The sequence below is a fragment of the Bos mutus genome, chromosome 7, assembly GCF_027580195.1.
Source record: "Bos mutus isolate GX-2022 chromosome 7, NWIPB_WYAK_1.1, whole genome shotgun sequence".
Lineage (NCBI taxonomy): Eukaryota > Metazoa > Chordata > Mammalia > Artiodactyla > Bovidae > Bos > Bos mutus.
The window spans coordinates 72,403,117-72,426,312 of record NC_091623.1 but is presented as its reverse complement, the minus strand read 5'-3'; the positions used below and the strand labels follow the sequence as shown (position 1 = coordinate 72,426,312).

At 36.3% G+C, this 23,196-nt stretch overlaps 1 long non-coding RNA gene across 2 annotated transcripts in view; it reads left to right on the top strand.

Moving 5' to 3' along the window:
* The window catches only part of LOC138988641 (uncharacterized), a 433,276-nt gene that overhangs the window by 109,529 nt on the left and 300,551 nt on the right, over window positions 1–23,196 (top strand). The window lies entirely within an intron of this gene.

Genomic DNA, 23,196 nt, shown 5'->3' with positions numbered 1-23,196 from the left:
GAAGGACGGTTTTTCCTTCAGATTCCCTAGAGGAGGGCATGGCAACCCACTCCAGTATTCTTGACTGGAGAATCCCCATGGATAGAGGAGCCTGGTGGGCTACAGTCCATGGGGTGGCAAAGACTTGGACATGACTGAGTGACTAAGCATAGCACAGCACAAAGAAAACTATCTAAAGTTAATTATATAAGAAAATCTGTAAATGAATTTGTTTCTTTTTATGCAAGATTAAATACTACGAGGAAATGGCAACCCACTCCAGTGTTCTTGCCTGGAGAATCCCAGGGATGGGGGAGCCTGGTAGGAGGCCATCTATGGGGTTGCACAGAGTCGGACACGACTGAAGCAACTTAGCAGCAGCAGCAGCAGCAGTTTCATTTTTAGACATTTTTCGCAAGTGTTTTTGGGTACATAACTTTACAAGGGCCGTTTTACTAATAAAGCCAACATTTCTTGTGAAGATGTGTCTCTTTCATGCTACAGAAGCACTACCCTTCGTTACCAGCTCGGCATACTTGCTATGCCTGAACTGTACATTTTCTTTCCTCCATTTTTCCCCTCGATGAATTACTCTTTCATCTGTTCCCTAAACCACGGATAATTTTCAATTTGCTGCTTATTCTACTGCCAATTGACCCTCTCAGCCTATTGTGATTTTCTGTCTCCTCAGCCCATGCTAGTGTGTATTTTTTCCACTTATCATGAAGTTTGGAATTTGTTTTCAGTGTCTTAATATATGTCTTACATTCATCATTTGATTGCAAACCATTAAGCTCTTTTGTTTTTTATGCAATGTCTAGTGCCTTTAGGTAACTATTGATTATGATAACCAGGTAGTATCTTAAAAATAGCAGCTTAAAGATCGGCTACACTGCTAATTGGTATATCAGGCTATTGTCTACTTCATTTTCATCACAAATTGCTTATAGTTTAGTCTTTTTATCTTTATGCCTCTCTGTAAATTTAACATTTCAGTTTTGTAAAACTATCAAAAAGTAATTTGAAAAGTTCTAGTATATTTTCTTGGAACTGATTTTTTAATAGGAAATAGTATCCAGAGCAAGATGGCCCTGGGCTAGTAATTGACAGACTTATCTGTTCTTCCAAAAAATATTTTGTAATCAGATGTAAATTTCAGAAAGCAGTCACATCTCATAGAATATGAAATTTAAACTAGGTTAGGCTAAATATGTTACTATAAGGTAGGGAAACTTCCCTCATACTTTTTCAACATATCCCTGAACTGTTAGTTAATTAAAAACTTTTATTATACTAAGTTCCAGACATTGTTCTTAGCACCCGGATTTGGAAAATAGCATCAACGGGAACCCCTGTTCTAGCATTGTATTCTGGGTCAAGGACAAACAGACAATTTTATCCTGAATATAATATTAAAGAGTGATAATTGCCTTGACTGAAATTAAAGGTTGGAAAAAGCAATAGGAAGTCATATAGAAAGTCACAGTGGTTGGGAAGTGAGAGGTAGAGAAGAGGTCAGAGAAGGCTTTTCAGAGCAAGCAATATTTGAGTGTATACATGAGTTAAATGAGGGAGACACATAAAGGAATCTGAAGGAAAAACTGTCCTTCAGGCAGGGGCCAGGAAAATGCAAAGTTTTAGGGGAGGGGACTGATCTTAGAGATTCCCTGCATCAAGAAAATTAAGAAGGCAGATGCGGTCAGAATTGATACTTTGCAAGGCCATCTAATGTAAGAAGGGGTAAGGATGATTTCCTAAATGAGATAGGAAGCCAATGGATGAATTTGAGCAAGGGAAAGCAAATACCTGGTTATGAGCCCTCTTTACTTTCTTCTCCCCTTGGAGAATCTCCACTTCGTCTTCAGAGCAGGAATAGTCAGAGGGAGAGGCAGATGGCTTTGAGCAGGCTGCACTCATGTCACAGCTCCTGGTTGATTCATACATATTGTCTAACTGTCTGAGCGAGTATTTAGTTTTAGGAAACTGTCTATGGCCATTACTTCCCATTTTGTTCAAATATATGAATCAAATTATCACTACATGAGTTTGTGCTTAGTTGCTCAGTCATGTCCAAATCTTTATGATTCCATGGACTGTAGCCCACGAAGCTCTTCTGTTCATGGAATTCTCTGAGCAAGAATACTGGAGTAAGTAGCTGTTCCTTTTTCCAGGGCATCTTTTCCTGACCCAGGAATCGAACACAGGCTCCTGAATTGCAGGTGGAGTCTTTACCATCTAAGCAACAAGTTCAGTTCAGTTCAGTCACTTAGTCGTGTCCGACTCTTTGCGACCACATGAACCGCAGCACACCAGGCCTCCCTGTCCATCACCAACTCCCGGAGTTCACTCACACTCACATCCATCGAGTCAGTGATGCCATCCAGCCATCTCATCCTCTGTCGTCCCTTTTTCCTCCTGCCCCCAATCCCTCCCAGCATCAGAGTCTTTTCCAATGAGTCAACTCTTCACATGAGGTGGCCAAAGTACTGGGGTTTCAGCTTTAGCATCATTCCTTCCAAAGAACACCCAGGACGGATCTCCTTTAGAATGGACTGGTTGGATCTCCTTGCAGTCCAAGGGACTCCCAAGAGTCTTCTCTAACACCACAGTTCAAAAGCATCAGTTCTTTGGCACTCAGCTTTCTTTATAGTCCAACTCTCACATCCATACATGACCACTGGAAAAACCATAGCCTTGACTAGACGGACCTTTGTTGGCAAAGTAATATCTCTGCTTTTGAATATGCCATCTAGGTTGGTCATAACTTTCCTGCCAAGGAGTAAGCGTCTTTTCATTTCATGGCTGCAATCACCATCTGCAATGATTTTGGAGCCCCCAAAATAAAGTCTGATACTGTTTCCACTGTTTCCCCATCTATTTCCCATGAAGTGATGGGACCAGATGCCATGATCTTCGTTTTCTGAATGTTGAGCATTAAGCCAACTTTTTCACTCTCCTCTTTCACTTTCATCAAGAGGCTCTTTAGTTCCTCTTCAATGTCTGCCATAAGGGTGGTGTCATCTGCATATCTGAGGTTATTGATATTTCTCCCAGCAATCTTGATTCCAGCTTGTGCTTCTTCCAGTCCAGCGTTTCTCATGATGTACTCTGCATATAAGTTAAATAAGCAGGGTGACAATATACAGCCTTGACGTACTCCTTTTCCTATTTGGAATCACTGTGTTGTTCCATGTCCAGTTCTAACTATTGCTTCCTGACCTGCATACAAATTTCTCAAGAGGTAGATCAGGTGGTCTGGTATTCCCATCTCTTTCAGAATTTTCCACAGTTTATTGTGATCCACACAGTCAAAGGCTTTGGCATAGTCAATAAAGCAGAAATAGATGTTTTTCTGGAACTCTCTTGCTTTTTTGATGCTCCAACGGATGTTGGCAATTTGATCTCTGGTTCCTCTGCCTTTTCTAAAACCAGCTTGAACATCTGGAAGTTCATGGTTCATGTATTGCTGAAGCCTGGCTTGGAGAATTTTGAGCATTACTTTACTAGCTTGTGAGATGAGTGCAATTGTGCGATAGTTTGAGCATTCTTTGGCATTGCCTTTCTTTGGGATTGGAATGAAAACTGACCTTTTCCAGTCCTGTGGCCACTGCTGAGTTTTCCAAATTTGCTGGCATATTGAGTGCAGCACTTTCACAGCATCATCTTTCAGGATTTGGAATAGCTCAACTGGAATTCCATCACCTCCACTAAAGCCATCAGGCGAGCTCCTTAATTTATCACTCTCTGTCTGAAATTAGAGAATCTTTTAAATTGAGATGCTGGGATAATCAGTAAAGGCCTCTTTGTTTACAGGAGGAGAGAATAATAGTTCTGAGCTCTAATTTGTAAAGTTCCTGAAACATCTCAAGTAAATTGAGCTGTGATGATGGAGGCAAAGTTAAATGGAACAAGCTGAAGTATTTCTTCCTTTCCTCTGATGGACAGACCCCTTGGGCTAATTGAAAATGTACAAAGGCCTCAGGGCCCTGAAGACATTTCTCTTCTTTGGACCCACATGATATAAAATTATTTAGTTTTCAATCTTCAATTAATCATTATATATTCTGTAAGGTAAACATATTTTTTGTGGAGTCTCACATTTGTGTTGCATATTGCTTTATTGATAGCCTCCTCAGGTGGACTTCAATAAATATCTCTATTATTTGACAGGTAGTTTCTCAGAGTTCACTGTTTATGCAGTTAAGTAAGATGAAATATTCTACTTTCTAATATAACCTATTCTTGGGTGGTTTGTTTTATGACTACAATGAAATGATGTTGTTTGGGGACATGTTTATGACCTAGAGGATGAAAGTTCCTGAAATGATAAAAATATTGTATACATGGCATACATTTGGATTCCTTCATTGTTTCAAAGAATTGCCATCATAATTTGTTCCGTGTAAAAACGCATGTAGATCTAGACTCCGTTGCTTGGACTGGTCCTCATCACCGACTCTCCTCAGTCCACAACTGGAGAAGTATGTTATTCCATAGAAGCCCCCGTCCTATGAAAGCTCACACATTCTTTCCTCAGTGCCTCAGAAGATAGTTCTCTGAACAGAGCAAAGTCAGCACTCTCAATGTTTTGACTATCTCTCCATCTAAAGTGGATATTAACTCCTTAATGAATTCAGTGTAGATGGAGTCAGAGAAGCTGATAAGCCAGACTTATTATTATTTTTTAATTTTTTAGCATTAATGTAGAAATTACTGTTTTTTTTTTTTAAATCTTTTACACAGTCTACATAAACTTCTTTTCCTTCTATGTAACTCAGCATATGTATACTGTAATGTTTGAGTGTGGACCAAGACAATGAAGACGGAAATAGGAAGTAGTAATTTGTGTATATTTGATCTTGAAAAGAGCAGTAGGAGAGAAAGGGATAGAAATAGAAAGAATAGTAAGGAGTTAATTGTTGTAAGAAAAATGAAGTTTTCTCAAAACCAGATGGTAAAACATGAATGTGGTCAAAGAGATGGTCAGATTTTAAATGTATTATATTTTGAAGCTAGAGCCCATGGGATTTCCTCCTTCATTAATCATGAGGTGAGAGAAACAAATAAGATGAAGTGTGAATCAAAAGTTTTTGTGGTTTGGAAAAGGAAGAATGGAGCCACCATCATTTGAGAGTGGAAAGATTCTAGATAGGTGAAACTTAAGGTATTTGTCAGCAATCACATGTAGATGTTGAATAGACAGCCATATATATGAAGCTAAAGTTCATCAAAAAGATCTGTCTAGAGTTATACATTTTTTAGTACTCATCATGTACATGGTATTAAAAATATGAAAATCAGTTTAAATAAATGAGTTTTGGGATACTCCAATGCTAGGAGGTCCGTTAGATTTGAAATTAGGTGTACATGAACTATATAACTCTGTATTAATCTTTAATCCACAATAAATCAAGGAAGAAACAAGATTGTCACTGCATAACCAATGGAACTCTAAATGGATGCATGCTTTCTTTACAATAAAATTCTGTAGTTAGGCATAAGATTAATTTCTAGAGAAAAAGAACAATGTAGTTCTGAAATTATTTTAATGATTTATATATTTTCAACATTTTATTGACATTATAGTAGAGAAATAGGAACTTAAAATTTTTAGCATATAATTTTAATATTCTCAAGATAGTATCTGGAGATAAGAAAATTATCTGATTTCTAAAACTCTCATTTTAATTAATGAAACTTTATAATGATATCTAAAATTGTATCATTGTCTTGTGTTTATTTTCAGTTCTTTTCAGTGTTGCTTAGTTATTTCACTATTTTTATTGAATAATTTAAGTGAATGTTTTCTTCAGTTATTTAATTAAAATTTAGACAGATAACACAAGTTTCATCCTAGGAATGGCATTATAAGATTTCTTATCTTGTAACACTGTTATGTTAACAAAATGTTATTTCATGAAATAATGTTTTGATGTGGTTGATTTAGATCTATTTTAGCATCTACTCAAAATTAATATTATAAAAGTGTGAATTTGCAAATTAGATTTGCTCTCAGTCAAGAATTAGCATGAGAATTAGGGTGCCAAGGTATATATGTCTTTGCTTGTATATGTGATTGAGCATATGTATGTGGGTTTGTACAAGAGCACATTTTTAGCATTTATTGCTTTTCTCATTGATATTCATAAATTTCTGTTCATGTTTACCTTTTGGTTTTTTTCAGTTAAAGTGTTTCCCATTCAGCTTTATCATATCTCTATCAAAAATCTTGTATTCTGGATTCTTTTTTTACTGACCGTTTTTAAACTTTGCTTCTATCTATCACCGAATATACCAAATAAGCTTGTGGCACAGATGGTAAAGAATCTGCCTGCAATGCAGGAGAACTGGGTTTGATCCTTGGGTTGGGAAGATCCCCTGGAGAAGGGAATGATAGCTCACTCCAGTATTCTTGCCTGGAGAATTCCATGGACAGAGGAGCCTGCTTGGCTATACAGTCCAAGGAGTCACAGAGTCAGACACGAATGAGCAACCTTCACTTTTCAATCATTTCTTTTAAATTCTATTTGAAAAATAGACCTCAATTATAGTATGTGACTCTCTGTATTTAAACATTATTTTTCAATTTTAACTATTATTTAAACTATTAAAATTCCATCATCAGAAAGGTAAAATATGTTTAAGAATGCTCTTATCAATGGTACATAGCTCTAATTGCACTGTTTTTTCCCCTCACAAAGAATGTATACTTTTCAGTAAATTATTACTTTGAATCAGCTGTAGCTAATAAGGCTAATTACATGTTTTAGACAGAAATAAGAAATCCCAATATTCCAGAGTATTAAAAGTTCTATACTTGAAAATTTTTCCTGTTGGATTATTATGTTTATCATAGATGAAGATGTAAATTAGTATCAAAAGGAATATAATCTGCAGTACTTTATGAGAGATCAAGTTTTGGAAAATAATATTTAAATCCAAAAGAGTTATGGAAAGAAACATCACACACATTTTATAGGAAATACAGATGGCCTAATCTTTTCATGGGCAAAAGGCTAAATCTATGTCATTTTTGAAAAAAGTTTTTAAATATAAAGGCTTTTGTTCATCCTCAAAATAATATCTTTTGCCATCTTCCTTGAATATTCCACTGGTTAAATAATAAAGTGTTCCTTTGAATAACAGCTTTGTTTGTGAACATACCTCATATTAGTAAATCAAGATGAACTCTCTACTGATTAGTCAATCGACCAAAATCAGGGTTCTGAGGGAAGAAGTTACATTTAATCATATAGAAATGTAATGTGTCATGCAGTGAAGATTCTGGATTCTGTTGTATTCTTTGGAAGAGTGTTGACTTCTTCATCAGGAAGGTGTTGAATTATCTGGACTCAAACTTTAAACATGGGCATTTGGGCATCAGCTTAAATCTCGTTCTGTTCCATCTTTAGCTTGGCCGTTTACAGTATTACCTACTAATGTATGACACTGGTTTGCTTGGAGATAAATAAAGAGTTTATATACAGATTTTGAACACCTTCTCTCTAGTTTTGTCTTTTTATGATTCTCCATACCTCTAGAAGAGGTTTGGTTATATAGTATTCTGTTTTTTTTTCTCAGGCCAATTAAGAGTTTCAGCAGTCTCTTGTTATCTGAATGGAGTCTGGTCTTAATCTAAAAGAAGCCTGGCTTCAGTCCAGAAGACAGAAATTTGAAATATACTCTCTTCCCATGCTCTTCCTCCAAATGTCAGCCACAGAATCACCTGCTTCTGGTTTCTCTTCAGTGCATTTAGAAGCTGAGCTTCATGTGCTGTCTGGAGTTCACAGCTGTCTACTCTGTCAGAGGTGGTCCAGGAGAAATTTACTTCACCATAAGCATCTTTTAAAATCAGAGTTATTAATTCATTCTAATTTGTCCAAGGACTTACCCCTTTATTGGGAAAATCACATGAGCTTCTTTTCTAATGTAGTCTATAAATCTATGTAATTATAAACCAAATTTTTTAAAAAACTAAAAAATATATTATTCCATAGCTTTGAAAGCCAAGCAGTTCTTAATTATTAAAGCCAGTAATAAAAGTCATTATGAAACTCTCAGTGAAAACTTTGTTTTTCTTTAAGATGCAGCTTTTTGTTTTTATTGTTCAGTCGCTCAGTTGTGTCTGACTCTTTGCGACCCCATGGACTGCAGCATACCAGGCTTCCCTGACCTTCAGCATCTACTGGAGCTTGCTCAAACTCATGTCCATTGAGTATGCCATCCAACTCAATGCCATCCATTGAGTGATACCATCCAACCATCTCATCCTCTATCATCCCCTTCTCCTCCTGCCTTTAATCTTGCCCAGCATCAGAGTGTTTTCCAATGAGCTGCATATTTTATCAAGATAAAATAAGATGCCAACATATAGTAATCATTGGAGTTTAACTTTTGCTCTTTCTGTCAAAGTTTATGTTGTATTAGATCTCGACAAGGTATAACTTGAGTACTCACATAATGAGAGAAAAAGGTTTTTGGTGAACTCATCTCCAAAGTTTTCCAAGAGAGAAAAAAGTAGGAAAAAAAACAGGACCAAAAAAGGGATATGAATGAGAGCTGCCTAAAGAATGTTATAATCAGTGGTTCAATAGAAGGGAGGTCTGAGGGCTGTCAGTCATAATTCTCAGAGAGTAGTAAAGGGGCCATGGAAGGAATTATATTGGACAAATAATCTCTGTTCTATTAAAAGATTATTTCTGGACTTCTGTTATTAAAGATAATTCTTGCTAGTTCTCCTGACAGTTTTACTGATATCATTGGAAATTGAGTGTCACTGTCCCCCTTGAAGCCTTTTCATAATCTGTCAGAGGCTTCCCAGTTCCTTTTGTCTTTTTTTGGATGGAATGGGACAATGACATTTCTGGTGACCTTCTTATATATAATACTGACAAGTTTTTCTTTTTCTCACTATATCAAAAAATTGATTTGAAAAGATAAAGGAAGCCTGTAGTGTTTATTTCCAGAACAAGGCAAAATTCTTCAACAAATATTTATTTTCCACCCTGAGATGTAGGACGTCTTTAACCATGGTACAGAAAATTAAGCACAATTAGTGTTTCAAGGTTTTAAAATAGGCAACATGTGGGTCCTTTTTATTAGAAGAGTATAGATTTAAGGAGTATTGAAGTAGTTTGAACACAGGGAAGGAACAGAAGGGAAATATAAAGAGTGGGAAAAAATATGGAATGAGCTTTGGTGGAAGTTTCTCACGCATTTAATAGTTTTAGCTAAAGAGTTTGAGGGAGGTGATTCTAGATTTCACATTGCATTCAAATGTCTCATAGTATTGATATTTTAAAAATGTAGACCACTGGATAGTCAAGATGTTATGTTCTTTTTGTTCTGTTGTGTCTCTCAAATAATTTTGTTCATGCCACAAAGTGTTCCACAATAATTCTAAGCTGTAGTTAGTGAAATTATATCAGAACATAGATAGATATGTACATAAATTGGCATTATAATATGCAAAGATGTTAAAGAGTTTTTGTTGTTGTTGTTGTTGTTGTTCAGAAGTGGCACAGAATTTTAATAATGTGACCCAGGATAAAACTTAATCAGCTATAAAGGATGGTTCTCATGTTTCCAACATCTGGCCGAGTTTGCAGAAGCACATCAAGGATTCTAAGATATGTAAACTACTACCAAGTTGAGAGTCTAATGTGAAGATCTAGAGACGATGGATTTAGATTATTATTTTGAAACATTTCAAAGGAATGTTTTTTTTCTCAAAAGGCAAAATGTCTAAGACAATAAACATTTTTATTTTGTTGTTTTAAGATGGTAGAGATCTATGTCTACTGACAGTAGAGGTGGAAAGTAGATAATAGATTGAAGATCCTTTAGGCAGTTGACGAAGGAAGGTGGGGTCCACGGCATAAGTAGAATTCAACCTTTTATGGGAGGAGACTGTGTTTTCTCCCTAAGAACTTAGAGCAGAAAAGAGAAAATGACAAAAAAAAAAAAAAAAAAATGCTGAGAAGTGAAAAATAGAAGGATAAGAGGAAGGGCTAGAATAGTGTGCAAAAATGTGTAATCACCAGAAGCTTCAAACACCCAGAGACTAGGAGCCTTCATTTTGAATCTTACTAATCTCATGCATTTTTTCCATTACCCTTAGAACAAAATCTAAATATTTTATTCACCCTTTGCCTAATAGGATGTGGAATAAACTATTTTGTCTTCTGTGGAATATAGTAATCAATTGATGGAAATTAACAGAAAGAATTCAGTAGTTTGAGGAACTGATTTAAAACATTGTCTTACTTTAACAAGACTTTCCAGGACAGTCAAACCTTTCAAGATGACTTGATTTACCTTTCATATTAACAACAGCAACAACACTTGGTTTAGGGACCTTTTATGCCCCTTTACCCCTTCATAATCTGTCTCTTTCTCTGTCTCTGCCTCTCAATGGCAATTTGAAGTGACTTTCTTGCTGAGGGCTTTCACTGGTACAATCAAGAGCCACTAGAGATTCTAGGTTAGATCTTGGTTCTGAAAAAAACCCTGGCTCTTTTCCAATCTTCTTCAGTATCCTGAAGTTCATTCAGAGCTATTGATATTAATTTTTTTTCAGCTTTTGTGGTAGTTTTAGCTTCTTTCTTAAGCAAAAGAATTTTAAAGGACATAAGAGAAATTTAAAGGACGTAATTTTCCTTCTTAAATTGGCTTCAAACTCTGAGGCTTGATCTATTTCTCCAACCTTTACTTCTGATCTTTACTCTGCATGATCTTCTACTGACTGCATGCAGACCCAAGATTCATCAGTCTAGTACCTCCAGGTCTGCCTATAATACTGTATTTTCAATTAATTTCCTAATCACAGATATATTATATTTTGTATATGATACCAGTAGTAAATTTTATAGGTTCTTAAAAAATTCATTTTGATTTATAGCCAAGATCTGTTTATTTTTAGCTCTATTTATTTATAGATGCAGTTGACCCTTGAACTACATGGATTTGAATTGTGTGGATATCCTTACATATGTTTTTTTCAATAAAATACAATCAGTTCTCTGTATTGGCAAGTTTCACATCCATGGATTCAACCAGTCACCAATCAAAATTTCCTTCCCAAATCTGCTGAATCCACAGGATGTAAAACCCGAAACCCACAAATGTGGAGAACCAGTTGTACTGTGGCATTTTGTATAAGGGACTTGAGCACCTGCAGATTTTGATATACACCAGTGCGTCTGAAACCCCATGGACACTGAGGGTTGGCTGTATATGAAAACACCCTATTATCCCAATTCTCCTTTATTCAGCAGTTTGCTTAAATATCTCAGGTGTAAATCACAGTATAAAAATGGTTTAAAATGAAGCATTGATTTTATGCTTATATGGCTGTAAGAATATATATATTTTTAAATAGACTTTATATTTTAGAGTGGTTTTAGGTTCACAGCACATTTGGGAGGAAAGTATACAGATATTTCCCGTATCTATTGAAAGGACTACTGTTGCTCATTTTATTGCCTTTGCTCCTTTGTCAAAAATCTGTTTATCTGAAATTATATTTATGTTGTTCCATTTCTGGGCTCTCTATTCTGTTCCATTGATCTACATGTCTATTACTTTGCTAATATTCCACTATTTAGTTATTGTAGCTTTAAAGCAAGTGTTGAAGTAGCATGATACCAGTCTTCTGACTTAGTTTATGTCCTTTAATATTGTGTTGGCTATTCTGGATCTTATGCCTCTCAAACTTTAGGATATTATGTTGATATCCACAGATAATTTGCTTAGATTTTATTGGAATAGCATTGAATCTATAGATAATATTTGGAAGAAATGATATCTTGACCGTAATGAGTCTTTCAAAGCCTGAACAGGGACAGGAATCTTTTTTGAGTTTTGCCTATTGGAAAGACAATGGAAACTCAGGTTTATAAGGAAATGCTAAACCAAGTATTAAATATTAAATACCTAAGTTTATTAACTTAATTTTTAGTTTTCTGATAATAATATTGTCTAGGATTTATTTCTCACCCTGGTTGCAAAATCGTCTATATTCTGTGAATGTTTACATCACTGACATTAACTCCACTGAACTTCATACTGAACTTCGCTTTATCTACAATGAAGTACTTCTTTCAAGCTTGCGTATCAAATTTACTTATACCTCTTACTCATACCTCTTATACTTCTTATACCTCTATATAACTGATACCTCTTCAACCTCTTACTCAGGTCTTCCCTAGTAGCTCATCTGGTGAAAAATCCTCCTGCAATTCAGGAGACCCCAGTTCGATTCTGGGTTGGGAAGATCCACTGGAGAAGGAATAGGCTACCTACTCCAGTCTTCTTGGCGGGGGGCTTCCCTCATAACTCAGTTATTTGCCTGCAAAGCAGGAGACCTGGGGTTGATTCCTGATTGGGAAGATCCCCTGGAGAAGGAAATGGCAAGCCTCTCCAGTATTCTTGCCTGGAGAATTCCATGGACAGAGGAGCCTGGCATGGAAGAAGGAGCCCTCTTCCATGAGGTCGCAAGAGTTGGACATGACTTAGCAACTAAACGATGACTAAAGGGGCTTCACAGGTGGTCCTAGTGGTAAACAACCTACCTGCCTAATGCAGGAGATGTAAGAGGTGTGGGTTTGATCCTCGGTCAGGAAGATACCCTTGAGTAGGAAATGGTGACCCACTCCAGTATTCTTGCCTGGAAGTGGAAAATTCCATGGACAGAGGCGTCTAACAGGCTACAGTCCATGGGGTTGCAAAGAGTCGGACATGACCGAGCATACACACACTTACTCATAACTTTCTAAAATGTATTTTCCTTACAAAGTTAGAAGCCCTACGATACAGCTATTCATGGTGATGATCCCGTGTGAAAAACTATTTTCTGATGATAAATTGCTTTTATGCAAAATACTAATTAAAGGCTACAACTACTGGAGTGACATTTGGTAATTTTCCATTTCCAGCAGTCTAAATGTTTTCATCAGAAACTTAAGGGATTAAATTATGCTAAAGTTCATTTCTCAGGGGGATCACCAGGACATCAGGACATAATAATAATTAATATAATAACTCCAGCAACTTGGCATTTTACAAGAACAGAATGTACAGGTAAATCACTGCCATTGTAATTCTTAATAGCCTTGTAATGGAATAAGATTAGAAAATTTTCTAGAGATGGAATTTTCCTATATATATATATAAACAACTTCTTAAATTAGAAATGAAATTACATTGCCTGGAAAGTTTAGAAAATATACCACATGAAATGACTTTTTGTTTATTAATATATCAAGAAACATTCAAAATACGCTGGTGTTGGGATATAATAATTAGTAATACACAAAGTTTGCCTCCTTTTGACTCACAATCTAAAATGGTAATAAAAATAAGGACTAAGGCATAATTAGATTAAGTATCAGTTCAGTTCAGTTCAGTCACTCAGTCGTGTCCAACTCTTTGTAACCCCATGGACTGCAGCATGCCAGGCTTCCCAGGCAATCACCAGCTCCAGGAGCTTGCTCAAACTCATGTCCATTGAGTCAGGGATGCCATCCAACTATCTCATCCTCTGTTGTCCCCTTCTCCCCCTGCCTTCAATCATTCCTAGCATCAGCATCTTTCCCAGTATCAGGGTCTTATCCAGTGAGTCAGTGCTTTGCATCAGATGGCCAAAATATTGAAGCTTCAGCTTTAGCATCAGTCCGTCCAATTAATATTTAGGACTGAGTTTCTTTGGGATTGACTGATTGGATTTCCTTGCAGTTGAAGCAACTCTCAAGAGTCTTCTCCAACACCACAGTTCAAAAGCATCAATTCTTCAGTGCTTAGCTTTCTTTATACTCCAACTCTCATATATACATGACTACTGAAAAAACCATAGCTTGGACTAGATGGACCTTTGTTGGTAAAGTAATGTCTCTGCTTTTTAATATGCTGTCTAGGTTGGTCATAACTTTTCTTCCAAGGAGCAAGCATCTTTTAATTTCATGGCTGCAGTAACCATCTGCAGTGATTTTGGAGTCCAAGAAAATAGTCTGTCACTGTTTCCATTGTTTCCCCGTCTATTTTCCATAAAGTGATGGGACCAGATGTAATGATCTTTGTTTTTGAATGTTGAGTTTTAAGCCAGCTTTTCACTCTCCTCTTTCACTTTCATCAAGAGGCTTTTGAGTTCCTCTTCACTTTCTGCCATAAGGGTGGTGCCATCTGCATATCTGAGGTTATTGATGTTTCTCCTGGCAATCTTGATTCCTGCTTGTGCTTCATCCAGTCCAGCATTTTGCATGATGTACTCTGCATATAAGTTAAATAAGCAGGGTGACAATATACAGCCTTGACATACAACTTTCCTAATCTGGAAACCAGTCTGTTGTTCCATGTCTGGTTCTAACTTGCTTCTTGACCCATGTACTGATTTCTCAGGAGGCAGGTCAGGTGGTCTGGCATTCCCATCTCTTAAAGAATTTTCCACAGTTTTTTGTGATCCACACAGTAAAAGGCTTTGGTGTAGTCAATAAAGCAGAAGTAGATTTTTTTTTTTTTGGAACTCTCTTGCTTTTTCTATTATCCAACAGATATTAGCTATTTGATCTCTGGTACCTCTGTCTTTTCTAAATCCAACTGAATATCTTGAAGTTCTCGGTTCACATTATTGTTGAAGCCTGGCTTGGAGAATTTTGAGCATTACTCTGCTTTCAGATGGGTATATCTTTTCTTTTGTCCTTTTCCTTTAGCTTCTCTTCTTTGTGAGAAGAGTGCCATTGTGTGGTGGTTTGAATATTCTTTGACATTGCCTTTCTATGGGATTGGAATGAAAACTGATTGACCTTTTCCAGTCCTGTGGCCACTGCTGAGCTTTCCAAATTTGCTGACATAATGAGTGCAGCAATTTCATAGCATCATCTTTTAGGATTTGAAATAGCTCCCCTGGAGTCCCATTACCTCCACTAGCTTTATTCGTAGTGATGCTTCCTAAGGCCTACTTGACTTCCACATTCTAGGATGTCTGGCTCTAGGTCAGTGATCACACCACTGCAGTTATCTAGGTCATGAGATCATTTTTGTATAGTTCTTCTGTGTATTCTTGTCACCTTTTCTTAATATCTTCTGCTTCTGTTAAGTCCATACCATTTCTGTCCTTTATTGAGCCCATCTTTGCATGAAATGTTACCTTGGTATCTCTAATTTTCTTGAAGAGATATCTGGCCTTACCTATTCTATTGTTTTCCTGTATTTTTTTGCATTGATCACTTAGGACGACTTCTTTATCTCTCCTCCTTTTTCTTTGGAACTCTGCATTCAAATGAGTATATCTTTCCTTTTCTCTTTTGCCTTTAGCTTCTCTTCTTTTCTCAGCTATTTGTAAGGCCTCCTCAGATAGCTATTTTGCCTTTTTGCATGTCTTTTTCTTGGGGATGGTCTTGATCACTGCCTCCTGTACAATGTCACAAACCTCTGTTCATAGTTCTTTAGGCACTCTATCAGATCTAAACCCTTGAAACTATTTGTCACTTCCACTGTATAAATATAAGGGATTTGCTTTAGGTCTACCTGAATGGTCCAGTGGTTTTCCCTACTTTCTTCAATTTAAGTCTGAATTTGGCAATAAGGAGTTCATGATCTGTGCTGCAGTCAGCTCACAGTCTTGTTTTTGCTGACTGTATAGAGTTTCTCCATCTGTGGCTGCAAAGAATATAATCCGTCTGATTTCTATATTGACCATCTGGTGACATCCATGTGTAGAATTGTCTCTTGTATTGTTGGAAGGGTGTGTTTGCTTTGACTAGTGTGTTCTCTTGGCAAAACTCTGTTAGCTTTTGCTTTGCTTCATTTTGTACTCCAAGGCCAAATTTGCCTATTACTCCAGGTATCTCTTATAATGATCTTATAATGATATTACAATAGATGATCTTATAATGATCATCTAATTATCAAATAGACAATTTTTATTCCTATTTATTTTGAGGTAGAACCACTGCAGATATATAAACATGGATGAATTTAAAACTATAGAGAATAATACTGTTAAGAGATTTGAACGCACCACCAAGTTGATTAACCCTAGGAGTAAAACTCACCTTTCCTTAAAGACATTTTAGGCTCAGACTTCTCACCTCTTAAAAATAAAACACAAACAAAGAAAAAACTTCCAGACACCACTATCCTGAATTCTAGGTTCATCACAAGTCATTATGGTTAATAGTACCTCCGGTCCCACCACTTCATGGGAAATAGATGGGGAAACAGTGAAAACAGTGTCAGACTTTATTTTTCTGGGCTCCAAAGTCACTACAGATGGTGACTGCAGCCATGAAATTAAAAGACGCTTACTCCTTGGAAGGAAGGTTATGACCAACCTAGATAGCATATTCAAAAGCAGAGACATTACTTTGCCAACAAAGGTTCGTCTAGTCAAGGCTATGGTTTTTCCTGTGGTCATGTATGGATGTGAGAGTTGGACTGTGAAGAAAACTGAGCACTGAAGAACTGATGCTTTTGAACTGTGGTGTTGGAAAAGACTCTTGAGAGTCCCTTGGACTGCAAGGAGATCCAACCAGTCCATTCTGAAGGAGATCAGCCCTGGGATTTCTTTGGAAGGAATGATGCTCAAGCTGAAACTCCAGTACTTTGGCCACCTCATGCGAAGAGTTGACTCATTGGAAAAGACTCTGATGCTGGGAGGATTGGGGGCAGGAGGAGGAAGGGGACGACAGAGGATGAGATGGCTGGATGGCATTGCTGACTCGATGGACGTGAGTCTCAGTGAACTCCGGGAGTTGGTGATGGACAGGGAGGCCTGGCGTGCTGCGATTCATGGGGTCTCAAAGAGTTGGACACGACTGAGCGACTGATCTGATCTGATCTGATCTTAAAATTATACCTCAAATATTTTTATTTTGTTAAAATCTAATAATAGAGCTACAACTTTTTGCTCATAATGTACAAAACTGAATGTTTTTACTTCTCCAACTATGAGAAAAAGCCAAATAAACAATATATAACTTCTCCTGAAATCATAAGACAACTGAATTTTCAAACAGTGACATAAGCTGAATTGGAGAGGAACAAGTCCTCTCAAGAAAAACAGGACAGACTAACTGTCTTAAACTGCAACAGAGAATGGGAGCAAGAGGCCTCATGCTGTCTGCAATAAAAATGGAGAAACAACACGACCATCAAAAATTAACTAAAATGTCAACCAGAAAATTCATCTAAATGTTATAACATTGACACCTATGTATACGCTTTTATATTTATGCTGACTGTTCAGTTACAAGAACACTTGTATCAATACTTTTTGCAAAAGTGATGCTGTTTTATTTAAAAACCAATAGTGTCCATCCACAGGAGAGTGGCAAAATAAAGTATGATATAAGTCAGTTCACTTCTAAACAATTGGAAAACTGTGACCTATTGATACATGCATCAAGAATCATGAATCTCAGTCACATAATATTAAGTATCAAAACAAATCATAAAAATACATACAATATATTTTTGTTTGTTTTCTGCCAGTTTTATTGAGATATAATTGACATACAGCAGTGTATAAGTTTCAGGAGTACAGCATAATGATTTTACTTATATACATTACATGTGAAATGATAATAATAGTAAGTTTAATGAACATTATCATTGGCTTAAAGCTCAACATTCAGAAAACTAAGGTCATGGCATCTGGTCCCACTACTTCATGACAAATAGATGGGGAAACAGTGGCTGACTTTATTTTGGGGGGCTCCAAAATCACTGCAGATGGTGATTGCAGCCAGGAAATTAAAAGACACTTACTCCTTGGAAGAAAAGTTATGACCAACCTAGACAACATATTAAAAAGCAGAGACATTACTTTATCAACAAAGATCCATCTAGTCAAGGCTATGGTTTTACCAGTAGTCATGTATGGATGTGAGAGTTGGACTATAAAGAAAGCTGAGCACCGAAGAATTGATGCTTTTGAACTATGGTGTTGGAGAAGACTCTTGAGAGTCCCTTGGACTGCAAGGAGATCCAACCAGTCCATTCTGAAGGAGATCAGTCCTGGGTGTTCATTGGAAGGACTGATGTTGAAGCTGAAACTCCAGTACTTTGGCCACCTGATACGAAGAGCTGACTCCTTTGAAAAGACCCTGATGCTGGGAAAGATTGAGAGCAGGAGAAGAAGGGGACAACAGAGGATGAGATGGTTGGATGGCATCACCGACTCAATGGACATGGGTTTGGGTAGACTCTGGCAGTTGATGATGGACAGGGAGGCCTGGCGTGCTGCAGTTCATGGAGTCACAAAGAGTCAGACATGACTGAGCAACTGAACTGAACTAATCATCTTATATGAATACAAAATAAAATATTTTCCTTGTGGTGTGAACTTTTAGGGTTTATTCTGATAACAACTTTCCTGTATAAGACACAGGGGTGTTAATTATATTACATCACAGTATTTCTTTATCTGGTAACTGGAAGTCTGCTCTTTTGGGCAACTAAACACGCATTTTGAGCTTTCTTAGCATATCCATTTCCCCGTCCCCTCATTCCCTACCTCTGGTAACCACTCTGTGAGCTGGTTGGTTGGTTGGTTTTCTGAAGTATAATTGGTTTGCAACACTATGTTAGTTCCTAGTGCACAATACAGTGATTCAACATTTCCCTGCATTACAAACTGATCATCTTGTCTGATTACCGTTGGTCATGGTACAAAGACGTTACATTATTATTGAGTATATTTCCCATGCTATGTATTTCAACTCCATGACTCATTTATTTTGTAACTGGAAGCTTGTACTTCTTAAATTCTTCACCTACTTCATTCTTCCCCCCTCCCCTTCCTTCTGCTATGTTAGTTCTCTGTTTTTGTCTTATTATATTTGTTCATTCGTTTTGCATTTAGATTCCACATAAGTGAAATCATATGATATGTGTCTTTCTCTGTCTGACTTATTTTTCCTAGCATAATGCCCATTGGGTTCATCCATGTTGTTACAAATGGCAAGATTTTATTCCTTTAGGCTAATATTGCATCGTGTGTGTGTATGTGGATATACGTGTTTGTGTGTCATATAGTTAACATTTTATCCATCTATCCATGGGCACTTAGATAGCATGCATATCATGGTTATCGTGGATGATGCTGCAATGAACACAGAAATGCATATATCCTTTTAAATTACCATTTTATTTTTTTGAAAAAATACCAGGAGATCAAATAACTGGATCATATAGTAGTTCTATTTTTAATATCTTGAAGTAACTTCCTTCCTGTTTTTTGTTTTTCCATAATGGTTGCACTAATTTACATTCTTTACAACATTGTGAAGAGGTTCCCTTTTCTCTACATTCTCACCAACATTTGTTATTTATTGTCTTTTATAATGCCATCTGACAGGTGTGAGATGGTATCTCATTATGGTCTATATAATGCCATTTGAAAAAGTTCAAAAACCTACACATCTAATCCATATTTTGTTAAAAGATATTTTTCAGTGCTAATTCTTTGACAAGGAGATGAAAATTAGAAATGCTTATGAATGGGAATATTTGGAATATATAGACTTCAAGGTATTTTGTAAAGATGCTCCTTCTTAGCTATTGAATCAGTACTTAGGGGCTATATAGTTATTTTAATTAATGAACGATTATTAATTCTGAAGTATTAGCAATATTTCACTAATACTTTCTAAGTAATCACCTTTCATAAATGCATTTCATAATGATGTGATTTAAATGTTATTGAGAACAGGAAACACCAGAGAAGGTTAAAATGCACAGAAACAACTGTAATTATGTGGGTGTTTTCAAAATTAAAGCTAAGTTTATACAGAGGCCCACAGCAGCAATGATAAATAGAAAGTTTCAGAATGAAGTTAAGTGCCATTTCACATAGGGCTGCCAGAGGGTTCTTGGATAAGGGGACAGTTTGAACTGAAACCTCAACAAAGTCTGAGACTGAATTAGATAAATGCAGGTAACTATGGGAAGAACATCAATAGTAAAAGGAAAGTCTCTTTGTAAAGGGGCTACCTGAAATGTTAATATTAATTTGAATCTCCATTTATGGCTATATGATTTTCTTCCTGGACAGATCAAGGTGCCAGGGACTATGGAAGTGAAATTAAAATGGTGAAGAACAGAGACATTGTAATGGCAATTTGTCAATTTGTGGCTATTCAACTGTCCAATATCCTTTTTAGACAAGATTTAATCAACATAAACCTTTTTCTGCCAGAAAAGAGAAGGGATAGGCTACCCACTCCAGTATTCTTAGGCTTCCCTGTAGCTCAGCTTGTAAAGAATCTGCCTGCAGTACAGGAGACCTGGGTTTTATCCCTGAGTTGGGAAGATTCCCTGGACGAGGACATGGCAACCCACTTCAGTATTCTTGCCTGGAGAAATCCCACGGACTGTATAGTCTATGAGGTTGCAGAGTCAGACATGACTAAACACCTTTCACTAATTGACTTTGGCCACCTGATACAAAGAACTGACTCATTAGAAAAGACCCCAATGCTGGGACAGACTGAAGGCAGGAGAAGGGATGACAGAGGATGAGATGGTTGGATGACATCACCGACTCAATGGACATGAGTTTGAGCAAGCTCCAGGAGTTGGTGATGGACAGGGAAGCCCGGCGTGCTGCAGTCCGTGGGGTCACAAAGAGTTGGACACGAGCAACTGAACTGAACTAAATGACTTGGTAAAACATATGTCTAGACAATGGGGATGAGGGAGGGACACCCTACAAAAAATAAAAGGGCTTATCCGTTTACTGAACTTCCTGGGCCAGTGAAAGTCTGGAGTATATTGGATCTTCCCTTCAATACTGAAAGAAAAGTTGATGTCAAAAAGCAGTGAACATTTATTTGGCTTTTGGACTTTGTAGGAAATATCTACTTTACTTGGCTAGGTATTTTGATGCAGTTGTTTGGATAACTGAAAGGCTGACATCTTTGAAATGAGTGAAGAGCTGTGTAAAACCTTTAAGTATCCTTGACTGAATTGCAGTAGAGTATCTTAAGGTTTGGAAGTAAAACCTCCTATGTTTGCCAAAGACTGGAAATGTAGTTGTCAACAGAAATTGAATGCAAAACAGCTTTACAAAAAAAAAAACACCAAAAACTGATTATGGGATAGTGGTTATTAAGGAGAATCAAATTGAAACAGGACGATAAAGAATCTTTTTCAGTGTTGAATGTAGTGTGATTAAATTGCTATTTCATTTTGGAGTGCTGAGTATGGAAAACATACATAGAAGTGCAAAAGAGAAAAGTACGTTAATATACTGAACAATATCCTAATCACTTTTCATTACAAGTTAATTAAATCAGTGCTATCTTGTTCATGAAATAATAACACTTGTTAACTATTTTTATTTTTGACATTTTTGTGTTCCAAAAATAGCTATTCACATAATAGAGTAGAAATTGTACACGGTTTAAGAAACTGAGGTCCTAAAGCAAATGTGACTGAAAACCTGAACCAAAGTTTTGCAATAGCAGCCAAAAAAAATAATAATAGTAGTACTACTACTGCTAATGATGATGATGTGAACAGGGTATCATTTGTCTAATGATTCTGGCACATGACCAAATCTACCCTAAAGGGAAGAAAATTATACATCATTAGTGTTGTCAATCTGTTTTGAGCTGTAGAGTCAATAGATTTTTTCCTATCGATACTATTTTGACATTATTTCACCAAGGTAAGTTTGACATTTAAGATATTCTAAGTAATTTTCCACATCATTTAATTTATAACAATTTTTGCAGTGCATTCATTCAAACATACAGTGACTCTTGAGTTTATACAAGTATCACAGTTGATATGCCTGGTGCTATTTTTACATCAGTGAACAGAAATGATACTGGTTCTTGTGAAGCACAAGTATGCATAAGGAACATGATATTTGATGTTGACATTGGCACTACTTTTAAAGCCAATTAAGATGTAATAAACTTCCATTTTAGAGTCACACAAAATAGTAGCCCTGTAGTATATTTTTATCCTTGTATCTGCTTTGTAACCTCCTATTTTATATAGACTGCCTATATAAATGTTAAAAGCAGAAAATATATTTAAAGTAACCTTAAAAAGTTAAAGAAACTTGAAATAATTGTCAGTTCATACTAATACTAGGCTGATGTATAGTCCCAAATCAACCAGAGATGCATTTGATCATATATCTGTCAAGTATTTATACTGTATGCAAATACATAAAATAATGTCTGGAAGTATATTAAAAAAAAAAACAACTGATAACATAGGTTAGCCTGGATAAGGGGTTGGCAGATTAGTAGAGCTCAAAATTGTTTCAGTATTATTTCTATTTTTTTAATTTTATGATGAGAATGCATTAATGTATTATTAATGTAATATCTGTATATTTCAAAGGTTACTATTCCTATTGTTGAGAACATGCCTCATGCTGCTTGCCAGATATTAAAAGGTTAACCAGAGCTTGTCTGCTGAAATGTGGATTCAGAACCATATATCTTTTTCATAAATGACCTAATATCAGGCAGAAGAATGAGGAATAACATTTGTCTTCTAGAATTCTCATCAAGGTTGTTTTCAGCCCAAGAACTTGAAATTTGTTGTCTTTTACATGGTCTTCAATTGGACAAAATTGCAGATCAATTTAAAACAAGTCCAAATAAAATCGACTTATCTCAGCTACCAAATGGACTGATGTAGAGAAAACCGTCAGTGACAGAGCTTTAGTAGAGTCACCAAAAATCCTATTTAAAAATTGCTTGTTTCAATATGCAGTGTTCCATTTAATCAAATACAATTCTGAGCCAGAAATTTGGGCTTACTTATGTAAATCTGACTTATTCCACCTAAATAAGATAGGTGGCCTAAGCTAGTTATTGACTTATGAGCCATTGTTGGCTTTCTCTAGATTTATTTAAAATGAATATTGAATAAAAGTATCAATAAATGTATTATTTATTTAAAGAATTATGAGGATTTGACACAAATTCATGCCTTTGAAATTGACTAAGCTGTTAAAATTGAGGGATTTAGCATTAAAAAAAAATACATTTGTGTTAGTGCATGTTCCATAATCATTTTTCTTGAAATAAAAAATGTGTTAGAAATAGAAAATTGAGGTTTTGAAGATTCAGTGTTCCAAGGATTTGATAGAAATTGGAAGAGCAATAAAAAGAAAGTGACAGTGTTAGTCCCTCTGCTGTGTCCAACTCTTTGTGGCCCCATGGGCTGTAGCCCACCAGGTTCCTTTGTCCATGG